The 17,262-nt window shown below is 36.3% G+C and overlaps 1 long non-coding RNA gene across 1 annotated transcript; it reads right to left on the bottom strand.

Annotated features, from left to right (window-relative positions):
• Positions 1–5,566: 5,566 nt before the first annotated feature.
• On the bottom strand, positions 5,567–16,936 carry LOC119695633. Its single transcript, XR_005255307.1, has 4 exons — positions 14,668–16,936; positions 13,722–13,814; positions 8,208–8,262; positions 5,567–7,233 (listed from the first exon to the last, which is right to left on the bottom strand). It is a non-coding gene; the product is annotated as an uncharacterized LOC119695633 (long non-coding RNA).
• Between the last annotated feature and the right edge of the window lie 326 nt (positions 16,937–17,262).

Below are 17,262 nucleotides of genomic sequence, written 5' to 3' on the forward strand. Positions count from 1 at the left end.
TCCCATACCCATCTCCAGGACAAGCCCACAAGACAGGGAGAGCAACTGTCTTTGTTGGCATGAAGTTCTGAAGAGTTTCCTTGAAGACTGTCAGGTGCAGAATATATGAGCTTCCCGTGGTAGCCAGAGGGGAAGATTGGAGGGAAGGTGTTTTAAGATTTGTTGGTTTTTTTCTCATTGTTGTACTCTGAGTGGATTGGTAGTAAATGAAACAAATTTTCCCAAATCAACTCCATTTTGCTATGGTGAAGCCTCATACCAAATATCTTTGCAAATTATCTTCCATTATCTTTGATATAGTTATATAAAAGACATATTTTATATATTTGTTATTTAATAAACAACTAATACTTTTTATCTAAAATAATTATTTCTAAATCAATATCCCCATTTGGTTATATAAGTAACATAAGATTTTCTCTTGTTGGGCTAATAATATTTTGGAATGAGACTTTTAATGCTTATGGCTGTGAATGATAATTTCCACATCATGAGTGTTTAGTAATTGTTTAAAATTTCCTGTTAGTGATTATTTTCTCCAATACACTACTTTCTAAGCATATTCATACACAGAAGAGCAGAGACAACTACAGTGAATCACTCAAAGATATGAACAAACATTTCTTGACGTTGATGCAAGGTGTTCACCAGCCTCTAATCAGAAGGGAGACAATAGCTAAAGGCTTTCAAAGTAATCTCTGAAGCTTTCAACAGATTTCAAACAGGAAAATAAAACTACTTAGGGTTGCTTTTTGGCTTATTCATCAGGTAGATTGTGTACCTGGATAGACTTACTTGCTCTGATGTAGTTGCTTTTAGTTTTGGGTGGCTCACCACTGCAGTTGGTTTCGTCCTACCTTATGTTGCTGGAGATGGTGAGTGGAAGTATAGTTTCAGATGTCAAAATCTGATTTTTCTTTATGTATGTATAAACATTCATCCAAATCCATATATTTTCATATGTTGTAATGATATGATGTTGTAATGATATGATGTTGTAATGATATGATGTTGTAATCAAATACATGCACTTTCTCTCTTATGGAAATTTTTAAAAATTTCCTTATCTACTTTTTACAAAAAGAAAAGTAGAAAAAAAGAGACTGTTTTCATACAAGTAGATGCTAAGATTTTTCTAGAAGTCAGAGAAGACATTTTAAGTCAAAAAATGTGTCTGTTTTGTTGTTCTTCCCCTATGCTGATGCATAAACTGCAGCCTAATATTGGCCTATATACAAACAGGGCCTTTGACACTTTTATGCTGATTTTTCAGAAGTCCAGATTGATGGTGGCTGAGCTGTAAACAAAATATTGTGGCGCAATGAGACTCAGTGGATTTGGAATTAATCCAAGTTAAACATCCATCAATGATTTTCTCACAGCTTTAGCTTTGCACCATATCTTGAAGAGAATATATAAGCAATGAAAAAACTGTATTTAATAAAAATATTTTACTCTAGAAAATGAGCTAAAACTGAAAAGAGCATCACTGAAAATAAGAACCAACCTTGCAATCTTCAGACAGAGCTCTCCAAGGGTATTCTTGTTGTCCTAAGCATTTAAAAAGTGCCACGTTCTGTCTCCTACTTTTATTTAAATACATACATACATGCATATATTTGAGTGTGTTTATAGCACTCCCACTGTTGCAAAGGAATTTATATATAGCATCTAAGGGCAAAAAAACCCAAAACACCATGAGCTTTAGAAGTTGATTTATGGAAGGAAAATACACTCAGACGTGATTTAAGAAACAAAAGGACTGTTTTATTTTCTCTCTGTCTTGGGGTGATTTTATGGTGGTACTCTATTCCCTAATCCTCTGCTTTATTCCCAATACACATTGCTGTATCTCTAGGGTGGGTCTGGAGGAGTGGGAAGCCTTGGGCTTTCTGGCATTTCTTTTTTTTCAAAGCCTCATTCCCATGGCATCCAGGGTGCCATGCAATCTGGTTTTTTTTTGTTTTTTTTTTTTTTTTGCTTGGTTGGCTTGGCTTTTTTGTTACTTCAGGCAAGTAGCTTTCTTATCCTTCCCTGTCCTTGGAGAGGCTGCAGCAGCAATCCTTTGGCATCTTTTTCGAAGTGAACTGAACGGTTTGGTTTTGGTCTAAAATTAGGGAGGATTACTTGCAGGAGAGGGGTTCAGTCGGAACTGGCAGGAAAGGCAAGACGTCGCTATTTTTTGGCTCCACACCTCCAAAAAAGCCCAGCCACTGAGAGAAAGCACACCAAGCCCATCTGCTTCATCTGCTGTGAAGAGGGGACTGACACCAGAGTCACCAGGTTCACATCTGTTTGCCTCAACTGCTCTTTGAATCTCATATTTGTTTGAATCTCATATTTGTTTTCTGTTTGTTTGTTTTGTGGTTTGTTTTTTTTTTTTTCCTGAATGCCTGTGCCATTTTCTACCCACAACGTGGCAAGCTGCTGTTGTTTTTCTCTTTTGCTAGCATTTTTGGGTTTTGTTCTGGAGTCGGGGCGGGGGGGGGGGAGGGTGGCAGGGTTAAGGTCTGACATTTCAATATCTAGCATTTCTTTACCTTTTTCCTGTGCTGTGTGGGCATTCTGTTTGTCAATAAACAGCTGTTTATTTGGGTTTTTTTCACTTTCATTCATTAGTATTCATTTTCTGTTGGCAGAAAGGGGTTGTTTTAGAGGAAACACTTATTCCAGGGTGTTTTCTCCTAAACTTGTCTCTAAACTGAGACATGTCCCCATTGTGCTCAGAAGAATTCTGCTCTGTTTATATAAGCCTTGTTTCTCAGTATGATTTTCCCTTCACAGGTAGCCAACAAATACCCACTTTGCAAATAAAATTTCCATAGGATTATGATTCTTGTAGAACTGCAGGGCTAGCAAGCCCACCCCAGCTGCAGATGCAGAGCCCAGCAGCCCACCTACCCTAAATTCCACTCATGCATAGCTTGGAGGCAAAATATACGTAATATATCTCTAAGCACTGCCCATGTACAGGAAAGTGTCTGACCACGGTTATTGGTTACTCTGTTGGCTCAAATGAATGCAGCCTATGCTACAGCTTTGAAGGTCCTACCATCAACCTCTGCTGATTAAATAACTAAAGAAAAACACTATGTGACAGTGTCATAATGGCTTCAAAGGAAGCTTTAATTCTTACACTGCTAAACTTTCAAAAACTCAACTGCACAATTCTCTTCTCGATAGAACTCACAAACTGATAATTTTCCAAAATTCTAATGCAAGAGGGGCTTGTCTTTTTATTTTTGCCGTATATGCTCCACTGCCTGACATGCTTTTTCTGTAAAATGGTGACAAAACAACTAACATGTAGACCCTGGAAGAACAGGAAGACTATTTATCACTTTTTGTGCTGCTCAGTTAATTAAAACTGAATAGCATTTATGATACAAAACAGTAGGTAAAGAGGTTTTTAGGTTTGCTGCTGACATTTATTTTACCACTAGCTTTCATCCTGGTTACTGAAATGTTGCCCTTCCTGAGCAGAAGAGCCCATTTTATCAGACAGTTTAATGAAACAAACAAACAAAAAGCCTCCCCTCTCTACCCCCTCCAAAAAAACCCAAAACCAAAAACCACCAAAAAACCTCAAAGCATATAATCATCAAGTGATGGGTCATGGTGGTGGTTGTGGCAGGAGAGTGGAAGAGGCTGTTGACAGAGATTTGCTCAGTACCTGTTGGAATCCAAAACATCCCTCTGAGTGCCCTGGATGGCCAGAGCTGCTGGCAGGGGACTCTGAGACCCTGGCATGCAGCCAAAGACACACGTGGGGTTTTGATCTTAGCCCGTGGAGCAAATTACCAACTCTGTATGAAGAATTACAAGCCACACACACACAAGTTTAGGTAGCATAGTAGAAGTAAGCACGAAGTGAAAGAAAGGATTTTTGAGTGCTGTACAGGGGGGTTTTAAGCCTTGTACGCAGGGGTCCAGGTTTTGTACATGGGGGTAAGGAGATCTAAGATGGAGGGATTTGGGTGTGCCCTGTCCTCTTTCTCTCTCCTTCCTAGCCTCCATGTCTTTGGTGATGTTGGCACTCACAGATTGGTCTAGAGTAGAAAGTCACCATTCAATATAGATAGTAGGTATTGGGGGAAAAGTATAAACATGTAGTACGTAATATATGATATAAAAGATGGCACCAGCCCCCTGGGAGGGCAGTGTGCCTTTGTCTGAGCTGCTGAACGGGCCACAGCAGTTCAGGAGAAGAATCTTTTAGATAACCAACAATAAACAACCTTGAGACCAGACAACAGAAGACTACTGAGTCTTTCTTTAAAGGCACGGGTTGGAGGAGAGACTTTTCCATCTTTTGGGGTCACCCACAATCCGGGACGTGAAACCCCACATCTGGTGTCCCTGGGTGGGCAGGAAACCCCACAAGCACCCTTACATTTCAGGAAAAAAAGTAAAAAGAAGTCACCTTATTGGGAGCATGTCCAACTCTCCAAACATATCAAATTCACCACCAGGCTTTGGCCTTTTAGACGTAGAGCTAGAGGAGATGGCAAAACGAAGGAGTTACATAAATTAAGCTGGCCTGGATGCAGCCAGCTTAAATTCTACCTAAATCCTTCTGCTTGCCCTTATAATTGGCTGCCTCTATTTCTTATCTCTACAAAAAAAGTCAGAACTATTCCTGTTCACCAGCAGTGGACAATATCTAGATGAGGACACACAGTCTTGCTCAACTTGCAAAGTTGATATGCTTCATTGCCTCATTCATGATTGCCTCATGAATCTCATGAATTCAAGATTCATCAGGCCATAGAGGCAAAAAAGTAGAGCAGCTAATGCTGCTGCTGTACAAGTTTTATGATTTCTAAAAAGTAAAAAAACCCTGTTTCTATTATACAAAAATGATCTATTTTTTCAGAATATGAAATATGAACAGACACTGCATCAACTACATTTGTCCCATCCAAACCCTTTTCCAGGGGGAAGGTGCCTTGATGCTCTTGGCTAGCCTGGGGAGTCCTGCTGTATCCTTAAAAACTGGGATGAACCTACACTGGAATTTAGATGAAATCTCAAAGCTTTCCTGAAGAAATGGTTGCATAGAATGGCAAGGTAATTTGTTTTCCTGAGTTCAGCTTAAAAGAGGTTCTTAAATTAATTATTAAGAATACCTTGAGTTAAGGTATTTTCTGTTTTCCAAGAGTCTTATTTTTAATGGAATACTGCTTTTCACCTTCTAGATAAGCTTCCTTTTCCATTGTCTTTAGTCCCTTTTTACTAGGGAAGACCAGTGCCTGAGTTACATACATCTAAAATAAGACCGAGGGGAGCAACAACAGCAAACTCAGTCTGAGATCTTATGAATGGTTTCACAGATAGGAGGTACCGCTAAAAATCCTGAAGAGATTAAGCATTTTGTTGAACTTCATATTAATAAAATATTTCTTAAATTAGGTGCTACTTGTATTATAGAATAATGTATGTTTTAATAAAGATCTTCAACAGCATAAACATTTCATTCTTCTAGAATTAGAAACCACTAGAAATTATGGGGTATATGCAATTACGGTATATATGCATTTGCATATATACCAATCTTAATACATACACAATTTTGTGTATACTTCCTCTTAAAGAGAACTGTATATATAAAAATATATGTATTGTAACATATTTTAACTTGACAACAGATGTGCAATTGAGACAGTTATTAGGAAGTGCAGCAACTTTTGTCTTTAAGAAATGTTTAGATACCTATAAATCTTCCTAGTACATAAAATATTTTTTATCTTTGAATTAACTTCTGTAAACATGAGTTTTGACAACTGAAAGAAATTACTGACATTGACAGATTTGTGAAAAACATTTTTGTTCACACTTTTCTTAATTCAGTTTGATCCTTTGTCCTATGTTTTTTTGAAGTGAGGATTTTGTTATTAAGAACCTAGATTTTCAACCTCCTGTTTATAGACTTCCCGCTGAAATCAGGTCACGCCTTTGGAGTAAATGGAATTTCTAAACATGAAGCATATTGTTTTCAATGGGTTTCGCATTTTAATTTGTTTTGTGATAGTAATTTTAGCACCCTGATTTTTTGAGGGGTGCACATTTTTCAGGTTGCATAATGCCAACAGTAATGTTGGGAAGTTATTTCTCCTCCCAACAAAGGTGGCAGAAGCACAATATACATATAACATAATTAAATAATTAAACAATAATTAAACATAGTTTAAATGGTACCAATTTTGCTGAAATTATTAGGAGAGGCAGTATTTCATTTTACACTACAGAGATCTTAATAGTGTTTATCATTTACTCTTTCAACACAAACAATTTTTAAAATACTCACAAGGGAGCAACAATTAATGAAAGACATTTCATAATAATTAATATCTTTCTAAGGCCAGACTACTATCCATAATGAAAATGCCATACATAACTTATGTAACCTTGATGAAACAGAAGGAGACAGATGTACCTCGGACCAGGGCATATTTTCTGCTGCTTTCTAGCTAATACCATTTAAAGAAAACTTTTCAAAAAAATCATTCCGTAGCAAGAAAATTTATTTTCATACATATCACTTGGCAAATTGTACTTGTCTTATTTATATGTGTAATCCTAATGTGGCTGACTTTGACATCATTTTATGTCAGGTCCACCCTGATAGAAAAGAATTGTAACCAAAACCTGATCTGGTGAAGAGTTAAAGCAAGCAGAATTTGTGAATTTTCAAGCAGAAGGCTTAGCAGCAATACGCTACATAATTTTACTGCCTACGCTATCATTTTAAATTGTCTGATTTTCTCATAGTGGAATCTCTGAGGTTTTAAAGGCTCTACAAACTAACCAAAAGCAACACCACTCCTGTGCTTGCACTTATGCTGAGTATTGTTAGGTAAGTAACTAGTTAGTTAACCCCCAAGAAGGTGCTTCATTATGGCAGAAGTCTGGGCTATCATCGTTGATAAAACCTGCACCTAGAAATTACCTGGAAAAGCTTTTGGCTTCACCAACCAAATATCCCTCAGAAGAGACTGATGTCCTCAGGTTTACCCATTCTGACTGCTTCCTTTGGCCCCAGGCATGGGGAATCTTTTTCACAGTTAACATTGTCAATGCACAGGCAGTTGGACATACATCACTTCAGATTTCTTGCCTTTCAACAGTATTACCTCAGTTTGGTAGAGGAGATCTAATGCTAGTCTAATTCCAGGAATAATTTCAAAGACATCTCAGCCATCTTTCTCAGGAAGATAGGTCACTAGCCATGCTCTGAAACACAGAATTATTAAGAACATTATAAAAATGTTTGCTATGATGCTTAGTCATTTTTTCAAAATTTAAATCTAACTTTAAATGACAAAAGCTCCCTTCTTTGATTCTATGTGCAATACACTGATGCAGAGGTGTGCTCCTCTACCAAGCAATGAGTCACTAATATTAGAGGTAGTATGACACACAAATACTTGCACTTATATTTTGCTTTGACATTCTTGTCTTAATAAATTCATTTGTATTAGAGTAAAAGGGCAAATAAAATAGAAATATGCAATGCCTAAGAAAATGAAAAGTACTTGAAACTTCCTAGTTTTAACCCTAGTTCTGATAATATCTTGTACTTTACCTATATATAAAATCTACCTCTGTGTATACCTCTATTGATGTGAAAAGGGAATAAAAACATAATTTACTGTTTGCCAAGGTGACTGTGAGGATTTTTTCTCAAAGCAGCTATACTGTTTTAAGTCATTACATGATAGATATTACTACTAGTGGAGGTTTGTGCAGTAAATCTCTTTCAGAAAAATATTCTCTCGACAAAAATATCAGCTTAGAGCATGAGCAATACATAAGATAATTTTGCAGGAGTGAGCAGTATCTGTTTAACTTAGTGGGGTTTTTTTTTGTACTTAGCTTGCTACGATTTTACCAGCAGAAATTCCAAACTATTTGACTCTAACTAAAGAGACCAGACTAAACTCTCTATCAAGGGCAGAAATGGAAGCAACCTGGACTGAAGCTGTCCCATTTTATCTCAAATCCAACTTGAGCTTGGCTTTCCTTTGTTGTTTTCATAGCCCAAGAATAGAATCTGTTTCAGACCAATATCTGTCTCAGCATATCATCTCTCTGCCTCCTCACCAGAAAGCATCACATAAAGGTTGATGGCTGACTCTCCCTTTCTGACAGCCAGGACAGAGCAGATACTTAGTGAGGATGGAGCTAAAGATCTACACAAGTCTTACCGTTTTTAGCACTAGGCCAAATACATCAGCAATCTTGCAAGCAGCCCTTGAGGAACTGGGAAAAAGAGATGGAGACTTTGATTAAGGAGTGTGGGAACAGAACTTCCAGCAGCAAGACCATCTGATTGTTACCACATTTCTCCTCATGGAGAGAAGCAAGGCACAGCTTTTCCCAGGAATATAGTTGGGACTCATGTTCTCTGAACATCAGAGAAAGAAAAACACAGTTCTTATCACTTGCTGTGCCTGTTTTGTACCAAAGTAGAATGGAATGTGGAGATTGTTTACCCAAAGTGAGGATGTTTTCTTCCCTTGGCCAATTGAGGCCAAGAGTGTGTCTGTGTTGAGATTGTCTGCTGGCAATCTCAACACAGTCAGCAAGAGTCATGGATGAGTGCAGTTGAGCTTGTGAGTGCATGGCAGATTCAATTGTAGATTTATAGAATAAAGTACTTCATCAGCCTTCTGGAGTCAGATGCCTCGTCCTTTTTCTCTCCCCTCATTGAGGGGGTTGCCTTGTTTTTGCAGTATCTGATGGCACCAAAACTCCAAATTCAGCTGTGTGCATCCCATGCACATAAAGCAGCACTGCTTCAAGACATACTCCAAAGTAAATCAGATAAATAACAGAAGAAAGCAGACTACTGGAATGTTAGCTGCATGCTGTGGCCAAGTGTAGAGTATTGGAAAGCATACCACAGAGATGTAAGCATAGAAAGAAATTTAGGGTTATGAAGTATTTTTAGAGTGAACATTAACTTAAGCACATATTTTGAATCATTCATTGGATAAAATTATAAGAACCTTAATATTACATATGAATATTGCCTTAACATAATAATAGTGTGCTTTGCATGTCTGGGTAAAAAATACAGTTCTGATAGGAGGAGTGCTGAATAATTTTATGCCTGTGGTTAGCTCAAGTTGTCATTCTGAAGTGGTAACAAAGTTCAGACAGTCAAAAGAGAAATGGAAAGACATAATTTATAATTTAAATGCAGTGCCATTCATAACCTTAAGATATTTAGTGAAGCTGTGAAAAAGATCTTTTTTCAAATTTCAAAGATAAGTAACATTAAAATAGACACGGACATTCACTGTCTATATCCTCCAGATACTGTCATTCTCTGAAGTGAATTCATTTTGCATTTTAAAATTATGTAATGACATGAAATACAACAGCACATTTTTTCAGAAAACATTTATCAGATGTAATTATGTTAGAAACATGCTAGTTGCTGGGTTTTTTTTTTCTTTGCTTTAAAAAGTGAATCATCTCCAAAGGCTGCATTATATAGTTAGGTGCTGCTAATCATTCACCTTATTAATTTGACTTTATGTTAAACGAAAGGTTCTTACCATTTAGTTCTTACATTTTAGTTCTTACATTTTCTGTCTTTAGTTCTTTAGTTCTTACATTTTCTGTCTTTCAAGTTGTGTCAGGCTGCAATGCAAGATGTGTTTGCATAAGAGCCTTAAGAATAATGTATTGTACATCCCTGATGTAGCTGTTTCATGAGGTCACCTCCCTCATTTGAGTTCATTTGTATGACTAATGCATGTAGAGTTAGGCATGTTCATTCAGCCCTGAGCCAGCAAACATTAGCACAGGGGCAAGGAAGTGAATCTGGGCAGAAGCCCCCTAGATTCAGTATGGGGACACAGAAACCTGCCACAGTTGAAAACAAGGTGTTTACAGGACAGGGACCTTTGAAAGAAATTAAAACACAAAGCAGTTCAACTCTTCTTTCATAGCAACCCATTAAATATACACACAAAAAAACCTGTTTACCTAATTTCCTAGTAATTTAATTTCAAATAGTATCAAAATACTTTATGTTGGGGGAAAAAAAGGACTATTCAACAGAATTATCTCTAACTCACTTAAAAAAAAAAAGAAAATAAATACTGGATAAATCACTAATATGATATTCTCTTTGTTGTGGTTACTCTCAGATAATTTCTACAACTGTGTCATTCTACAAAGAGCACTTTCTGACTGCAGTCCTCACAAACATGCTCCAGTAGCCTACTCCTGAAAATAAGTTACTATCTCATTGAAGTAACTGCTTCTTCAGCATGAGTTGCAATAGGGTTACATTTGAGTAAGGGCTGTCTATAGTGAAGCAATTTTCTATGCGCATGAAAAACCTTCCAAGAAGAATTTAACAAACAAGACCTCACTACTGCATTATCTGCATTTAATATGCAATATCTGCATTTAATATTAGATATGAGCAATCTAAATACCCTATAGGGGACTCTTGAGTGCATAAACATTTCCAAAATTGAAAGTGACGTATTTTTGATGCACAGGAAGAACAGAACTTAATTTTTTTCAACCTTTTTTCTTCCTTTTTTTCCTTTTTCATTCCAAGTCTTTGGTTCAGTGAATTAAGTCATACAGCTAAGACAACAGGGATAATTTTTGTTCATTATCACTGCCGAAAAGAAAAAGGTAGGGTGAAGGAGATGGTGGGGGCAGAGGGAGAGAAGAGAGAAGAAGAGAGAAGAAAATTGGATCCATTCAGTAGATCAACAGATACATATGGTTAAGTGTAAAATCTACCCTTTTATAAGTTTATGTACGTAAGTGTAATGTTTATATGTAGACATGTTCATATACATATATATATACACACACACATTAATTTGGTATATGCTAGGTTCCAAAACACTATAATTTCTCTTTCATGAAGGAGATGCAGAAAGACTTATTTTGCTTACTAACAGCATTTAAGGGATTGCTTATTTTTTATACCATGCATATGTGATACTCCTGCTATATGAACTGAGAGAAGAAAGTTAAGTTTCTAGAGATTTTTCCATATAGTATGAGAATCAATTTATTGAAAAGTCAAGTTCTTGTTACAACTTCAAACTTCTGAAAACACAGTGGTCAAGTCAGTATTTTCCCATAGATAGTCAGGCTTTATAAACTAAGTGTTTATAAAACTCCTAAGCGCTTATAAAACTAAATATGAGAACAATATCTAGAACTTTATTAAGGTCACAGAAAAAAGGCTTTCCTTCATTAACAATTTTAGCTGCAAGTGCCACCTTACAGATCCTGGTGAGACAGAAATTATGAATAAGCTTGAGCTGCAACTGTTGGAAATGCCAGATTGTATTTTTTAAGACTGATATTTAAGAAAAAAAAATCAATAAATATAGTATTTTCCAGTCCAAAGAAAACAACTTTCCCATTTCAGTGGAGACATCAAATGTGCCCTCTCCAGGCTGCTTAACAATGGTCATTTCATTACCAACAGGTTCAGGAAAGAGCTACATGACACATATCCTCATCTCCTGGGCAAAGGCCCCTTAAGCATCCTCCAGTATATCAGCACCCTTCTGCTGCTGCAGACTCTGAGCCTCCTTCAGAGCTTATTCTTGCTCTGTCAGCAGCCTCAGGCCCTTGCTGAGCATCTCTTCTCCTGCTTACATCTCAACTACTTGCAACAGCCCAGCTCCCAGTAAGCCCTGTTACCAAGGAGATCTGGCTATCACTCACCACACATCTTCTATCACTCCAAGTCAGAACAGCCTTCCTTGCACACCATGGCTTAGTGTATCCTTGATTTGTCCTCCTTTTGTGCAGAAGCACCACTCACCTTCCTCACAGGCTTATTAATTATACCCTCCTGCACCACTCACCTCCTTTCTTGTGTGTGATTTCAGGCTCTCTCCTGAGCTCACTATTTCCAGATAATGCTGACAGGTGTTAGTGATGCAGCAATTAGTCCACCACCACTATCATAGTGTGCTGTGGGCAGCTTCTGTGTGAGGAAATGGCTTCCTAGCCTAAAACTGCTAGACTTTTACTAGCGAAAGAATTCCTTCCAGCAATTTAAATGAGTTATTGATGCTGACTCTTATTTTAATTTTTTTGTTCTTCCTCTCAGATTCTGTGTCAAAACATCCCTCTTTTTCATTCCATCTTTTCAAAACTTATTTTCAGGATTACACTGCAAACTCTCTTGCAAACAATCCCCTCAATCACCTGTGCCATTTTCTGCAGCTTCACTTGCCTACTTACTCTGAAAACACAAGACGAAAAAACACCTGAAAATAAACTCCTAGTAAGATGACTGATTTTACTTTTTTTTTTGCTATAATCTCAATTGTAATATAAACAGCAAAATGACACTAGGCATAGATAATTGCTAAAAAGAAAAAAAACCCCAAGCATTAATATATTAATACTTGAAAATCAGGTTTCTACAAGCTCTGTGTTTTTCAGCAGCAGAAATAAGTGCTTATCATTTCTGGAAAAATGGGTGACATTGTACAAGAAATCTGAAGCAAGATTTTCCATGAAATTTGGCAGAGTGAAAAAACCCAAACCCAAGCTCTGCTATCTTTGGTTTCCCACAGAACAGCATTAAATCCCAGGCTTTAGAAGTACTATATCTCTTCTGTGTAGAATGAAAGATACCAAGATTCTCATTAATTGTGTGTTTACTTCTGCATGACAGCAGTAGCAAAATATTGGAAAGTTGCAAATAACAGTAAAATGAAAGACTCCATGGGAAAAGTTTATAATATACTCAGAAGGTTGTGTAAAAGCACAGATTGTACCAAGGAAATGAGAATAAAAAGTTGCAAGGACTAGGCTGGGAAAAGTGCTGTTTAGTGATACAACAATGTGTACTTATCTGCAGTCAAGCAGAGTGCTTGTATTTCACAAACTCAGTGTAACTGGGCCATGTCAATGACTAAGATAAGAGATAGGTGATACCTGTGATAGTTTTAACGCATCAGCAGCTGGCGTACTTCTGCATAAGTGGGCATTAAATGAAACATTTAGGTGAGCAGTGAGTTGCACAACTTTGCTAGAAATTGTTCAGGGCAAATTTCTTTATTCAGAACAAAATCTAAATCTTAGCACTCAGCTGATTAAAAAACTCCAAACATAATAATGAGTTGTATGAAAGTCACCATCATGTATGAACACCCATAATATTCAGAGTTTTTCCTATTCATCTGTACTTAATGAATTCTAAGCTTAAAATTCAAATTTTAATTTCTTGGGAATATATTCTAAGTCAGATTTTCCCAGCACAGGGTCCACTGAAATGTAGGCATGGATTTTGCAATTGTTCACAGGATCCCTCAGGTGACAAATCAGGCCCTATTCTGATTTGTTCTCTGGACTCAAACAAAAAAGCCCAATCAATGTTTAGATAAAGTGAAAGACTGGCTCTTTCTGTGGTGCAATGCCACAGTCTGGAGGAGAGAAGTGTTGAACAATGAAGTCCTGTCTGAAGTGTCAGAATTACGGATAGACCCATTTCCACAAGAAAGCAGTGATTGGATGTAGCCGAGTAGTAAGATCAGTAGGTGAAGAAACACAATCAAGAATGTATATGAAGAAAATCAGAATATATGATTGTTATCTGGCAATTGGTAGATGTGTGAGAGGAAGTGTACACACAGGTTTTTCTCTCTTTGTGGCTATGATTCTCACTTTTCAAATAAATAGTGTCAATAAATAAAGGGATAAAACTTTACCTTCTCAATTAAGAGTTTATAGAAATCCAGTAAGGTAACTAAGAATGACAGCAAGGAAGTTACTCTGCTGCATAGGCAAGGATATCATTGCACCTAAAAAGAAGTTCACAGCAGAAAGTTTTGATATAAATTTTCTGTAGCTCCAAGAAAAGAAAAAGATAAATAATAAAGGCTTTAAGTTGAATGATTTTACCAAGGTCACTTTCATATAATCATGATTTTGTTGGAGACTGATTTATGAGTGGGCAGATTTGGCAAAAATGTCAAATCACAAGTTTTTTAAATAAATATTTTAAAGAATACTTTGGTTTCATTTCAAATAAATTACAGAGTTGTATATTTTTTCACATCTATTTCATAGGCTAAGGACACAGAAGAATTCTCTCGTAGAAATAACAACTGTAGAACAAAAAAAAAAAAAAACAAAGAGAGGACTCCTCTTAGTTTTAAAATTATTTCTTAATTTACATTAAGCCCAAGCTACATTTGGAGTATGAAGCCTATGGAAAATTGCAGATTTTTTTTCTCTATTGGAATTTCAGGATCCAACTACTACTACTGTTTTACTACTAAGAATACATATTTTTTCTTTGACTTTCTATCTTTGTTAGGCATGAAAATTTCTTGAAACATTAAAATTTTTAAGCATTAAATTATAACTTTTTAAGCATTTTTAACCTTCTTAAACTTTTTTAAATGCTTTTTAAAGCTTTCTTAGGCATTTTATTTCCAAAGCAAGCATTTTTTTTTCCAAAGTTTGCTTTTACACAATTTCATCACAAGTTTGACAACAGAATCAAATGAGACCAGTGATGTAAACCTCACAGCAAATATTAAATAACCTCAGTTATTTAGCAAAAGCAACTTTACCTTGGGGTTGATTATTTCAATATTTATAACTTTCAAAATAAATATACTAACAAACATTCAGCAATATCACACACACCTTGCTTTAATTGTGATGGCAAAACCTGGAATTCCCCATGGCTCTTCCTAAGAAGAAGGTGGGTATCAGTTTGCTGAGGATGTGAATGGAGAGGAAGAGACAAAACAACACAGGCGAGGAAGGCAGCCAGGGCACCATGGGTAACACTGTTAGTAAAAAAAAGAGGCCAGAAGAAGGTCAAATATCTAGGTCAAATAAGGTAGGATAATGTTATCAGGAAGTCTTCATACAAAGGCAAAAGGGTCTGGAATTCCACCACAGGGTGATGAGTTTGAGAGACGTGCAAAACTTCACAGGGTGTGCCCAGCATCTTGCAGAATTATACTTGGAGACTAATTTTTCATCATTGTACATTAGTAGTGACTGCAGAATTGGGTTCCAAGTGTCTGGAAATGTGTCTGGAAAAATGATATTTTCTGTTTGTCAGATTATTTTCATTAAATGGAAGTATCTGAATGATATGAAGAAAAATCAAATGTACGATGAACAAAGTGAGTTCTGTTGTACTGTTGAAAAATTTACCGGGGCAGTAGTGGGCTCCTGTTCTTTTCAAGATAAAACACTTTAAGGAATAATCCCTCAGTGGCATAGAAAAACATAAGGTGACCTATTAGGTCTTCACCATGCTTTATTTCTGTGGAACTGAACAGAGTCAAAACAATAGAGCAGCATTAAGAAATCACAACCCTAGTTTAGGGCAAAAACCTTATTCCATCAATGTTTGTGTGACCTGTGAAAATGCAGGTAGGTAAGTCTTTGCTACCATGACAGAAATGGAACTACCAAAAATGCTAATGTTGGTGCTTTTGCAAATATGTGTTAATGCAGATATCCTAGTCCAGAACAAACTATACATCTGTTTTGAAGACTCCTACTTTCATGAAATAAGCATGAAATTTCATGAAATAATATAGGTAACAAAACAAGAAAGTAAGGCAATACTACCTGCCGTACAACACAAGTGTTGAATTAGAATATAAAGCATCCACTTGAAAGTACAGTCAAATGCCTGAGAATTATCCACTGCACTAACTTTATCTGAGCATAGTACTGTTTTACAGAAAATTACTGTGAAAAAGCCACAATAAAACCTTATCTATTCATTACTGATTTTTTTTTCATTTTGACTACTTTCTGTATAATTTTGACAATTACTTTCTCAGAGAATACTATGAAAAAATATTTTTTAAATATCATTATGCTAAAAAAACCCAATTAGAATAGTCATTCTTGTGATACAACACGTTTGCTATGTAAACCCACTGTAAGCCTCACACCCCCGACAGTAACACTCTCCCCTGTGTGAGATTTTTGGTTATCTTAAAATTTATTATACAGTTATATTTGGGTATTTTAAATCTCCTTCTCATTTTTCCCTGGATTTCTTCATCTATCAAAATTTTTTCCCTCCTGCTTTCAAAGTGGTCACTTCTATACCTTCCAGGAGTGTTGGGGCATCTTTTTGTTTAGTGCTTTTTTTCTGTAAAATGTTATGCTCAGTTAAAAAATTTGTCTCCTTTTAGCACAGCAATAAAATTACTTCCAGTCAACCTAACTGAAATAAATTTAGTCTAGGAGAAAATAGAATAGTCCTAAGCCACTGTGGCCCTCCTTATCTTGCATTCCATACTACATTCTGTATATTTTTTGTCATGGAAGCACTCAAAGCTGTGTTTTGTTCTCTGATCCAGTTTTGTTCAATGGCATATACTGTATATATACATTATTTGTTTTTAACTAAAGACATAGATAAAGTAAGTAGAAAAACACCATGTCAAATCACTGATCTTATTGACGCATTAGTTAAAGTTTGTTCAATATTTTGAATAGATCACATGGTAATTGTGTCAAGTTGTTTTTTTTTTTTGCCATTACTATAACTCAAAAAACCCAGTCTTTTGGTTTCTTCTAGAGGAGGCATATATCCTTACAAAGCCTGTGTGATTCCCTCCCTTTATTTTAAGGGAATCAGAAAGATGAATCCTCTGTTTTTTCAGCTGTCATACATTGTGCTATGAATGTCACAGCCTCCGCACACTTAGGGCCACGTCTGTCAAAGGTAGAACAATTTTTAGCAAAGGATGCTATCAAATATACTACAGGACTGAGTCTATATAAGGTCCATGAGAAGAAATGGACTGTCATTCCTAATCTGGGGGAAAAAGCTAATATTTTTATTCCTCTGCACACACTATCTCCTCAAATTCAAAGACAGATTATTTTGAAGTGTTTGCATTTACATATGAATTATAAACCACTAACTTACAGGAATATGTAAATTAGATAGGCATCTCATATGGGACATAAAAAGTGAATTTTTTATCTTTAAGAGAAAACTTAGGTGTCCAAGCATGTAACCTTTACAAGCATAAAAACTCCTATGTGAATATACCCTATAAGCTTTTACTTAAAATGTTGTAAATCTAAAGTAACTGCTCTGACTTTAATACCTTTACTCAAGATGTGCCCCTTCTACAGATGAGATTAGCATTTGGCTTTTTAACCTCAATTAAACTCCATGCACACATAATATCTTACTATGAAAGTCAGGATGGCTGAAACAGGTGGTCTGCATGAAACACTATCAGTAGGGAA

The sequence above is a fragment of the Motacilla alba genome, chromosome Z (assembly GCF_015832195.1).
Source record: "Motacilla alba alba isolate MOTALB_02 chromosome Z, Motacilla_alba_V1.0_pri, whole genome shotgun sequence".
NCBI lineage: Eukaryota > Metazoa > Chordata > Aves > Passeriformes > Motacillidae > Motacilla > Motacilla alba.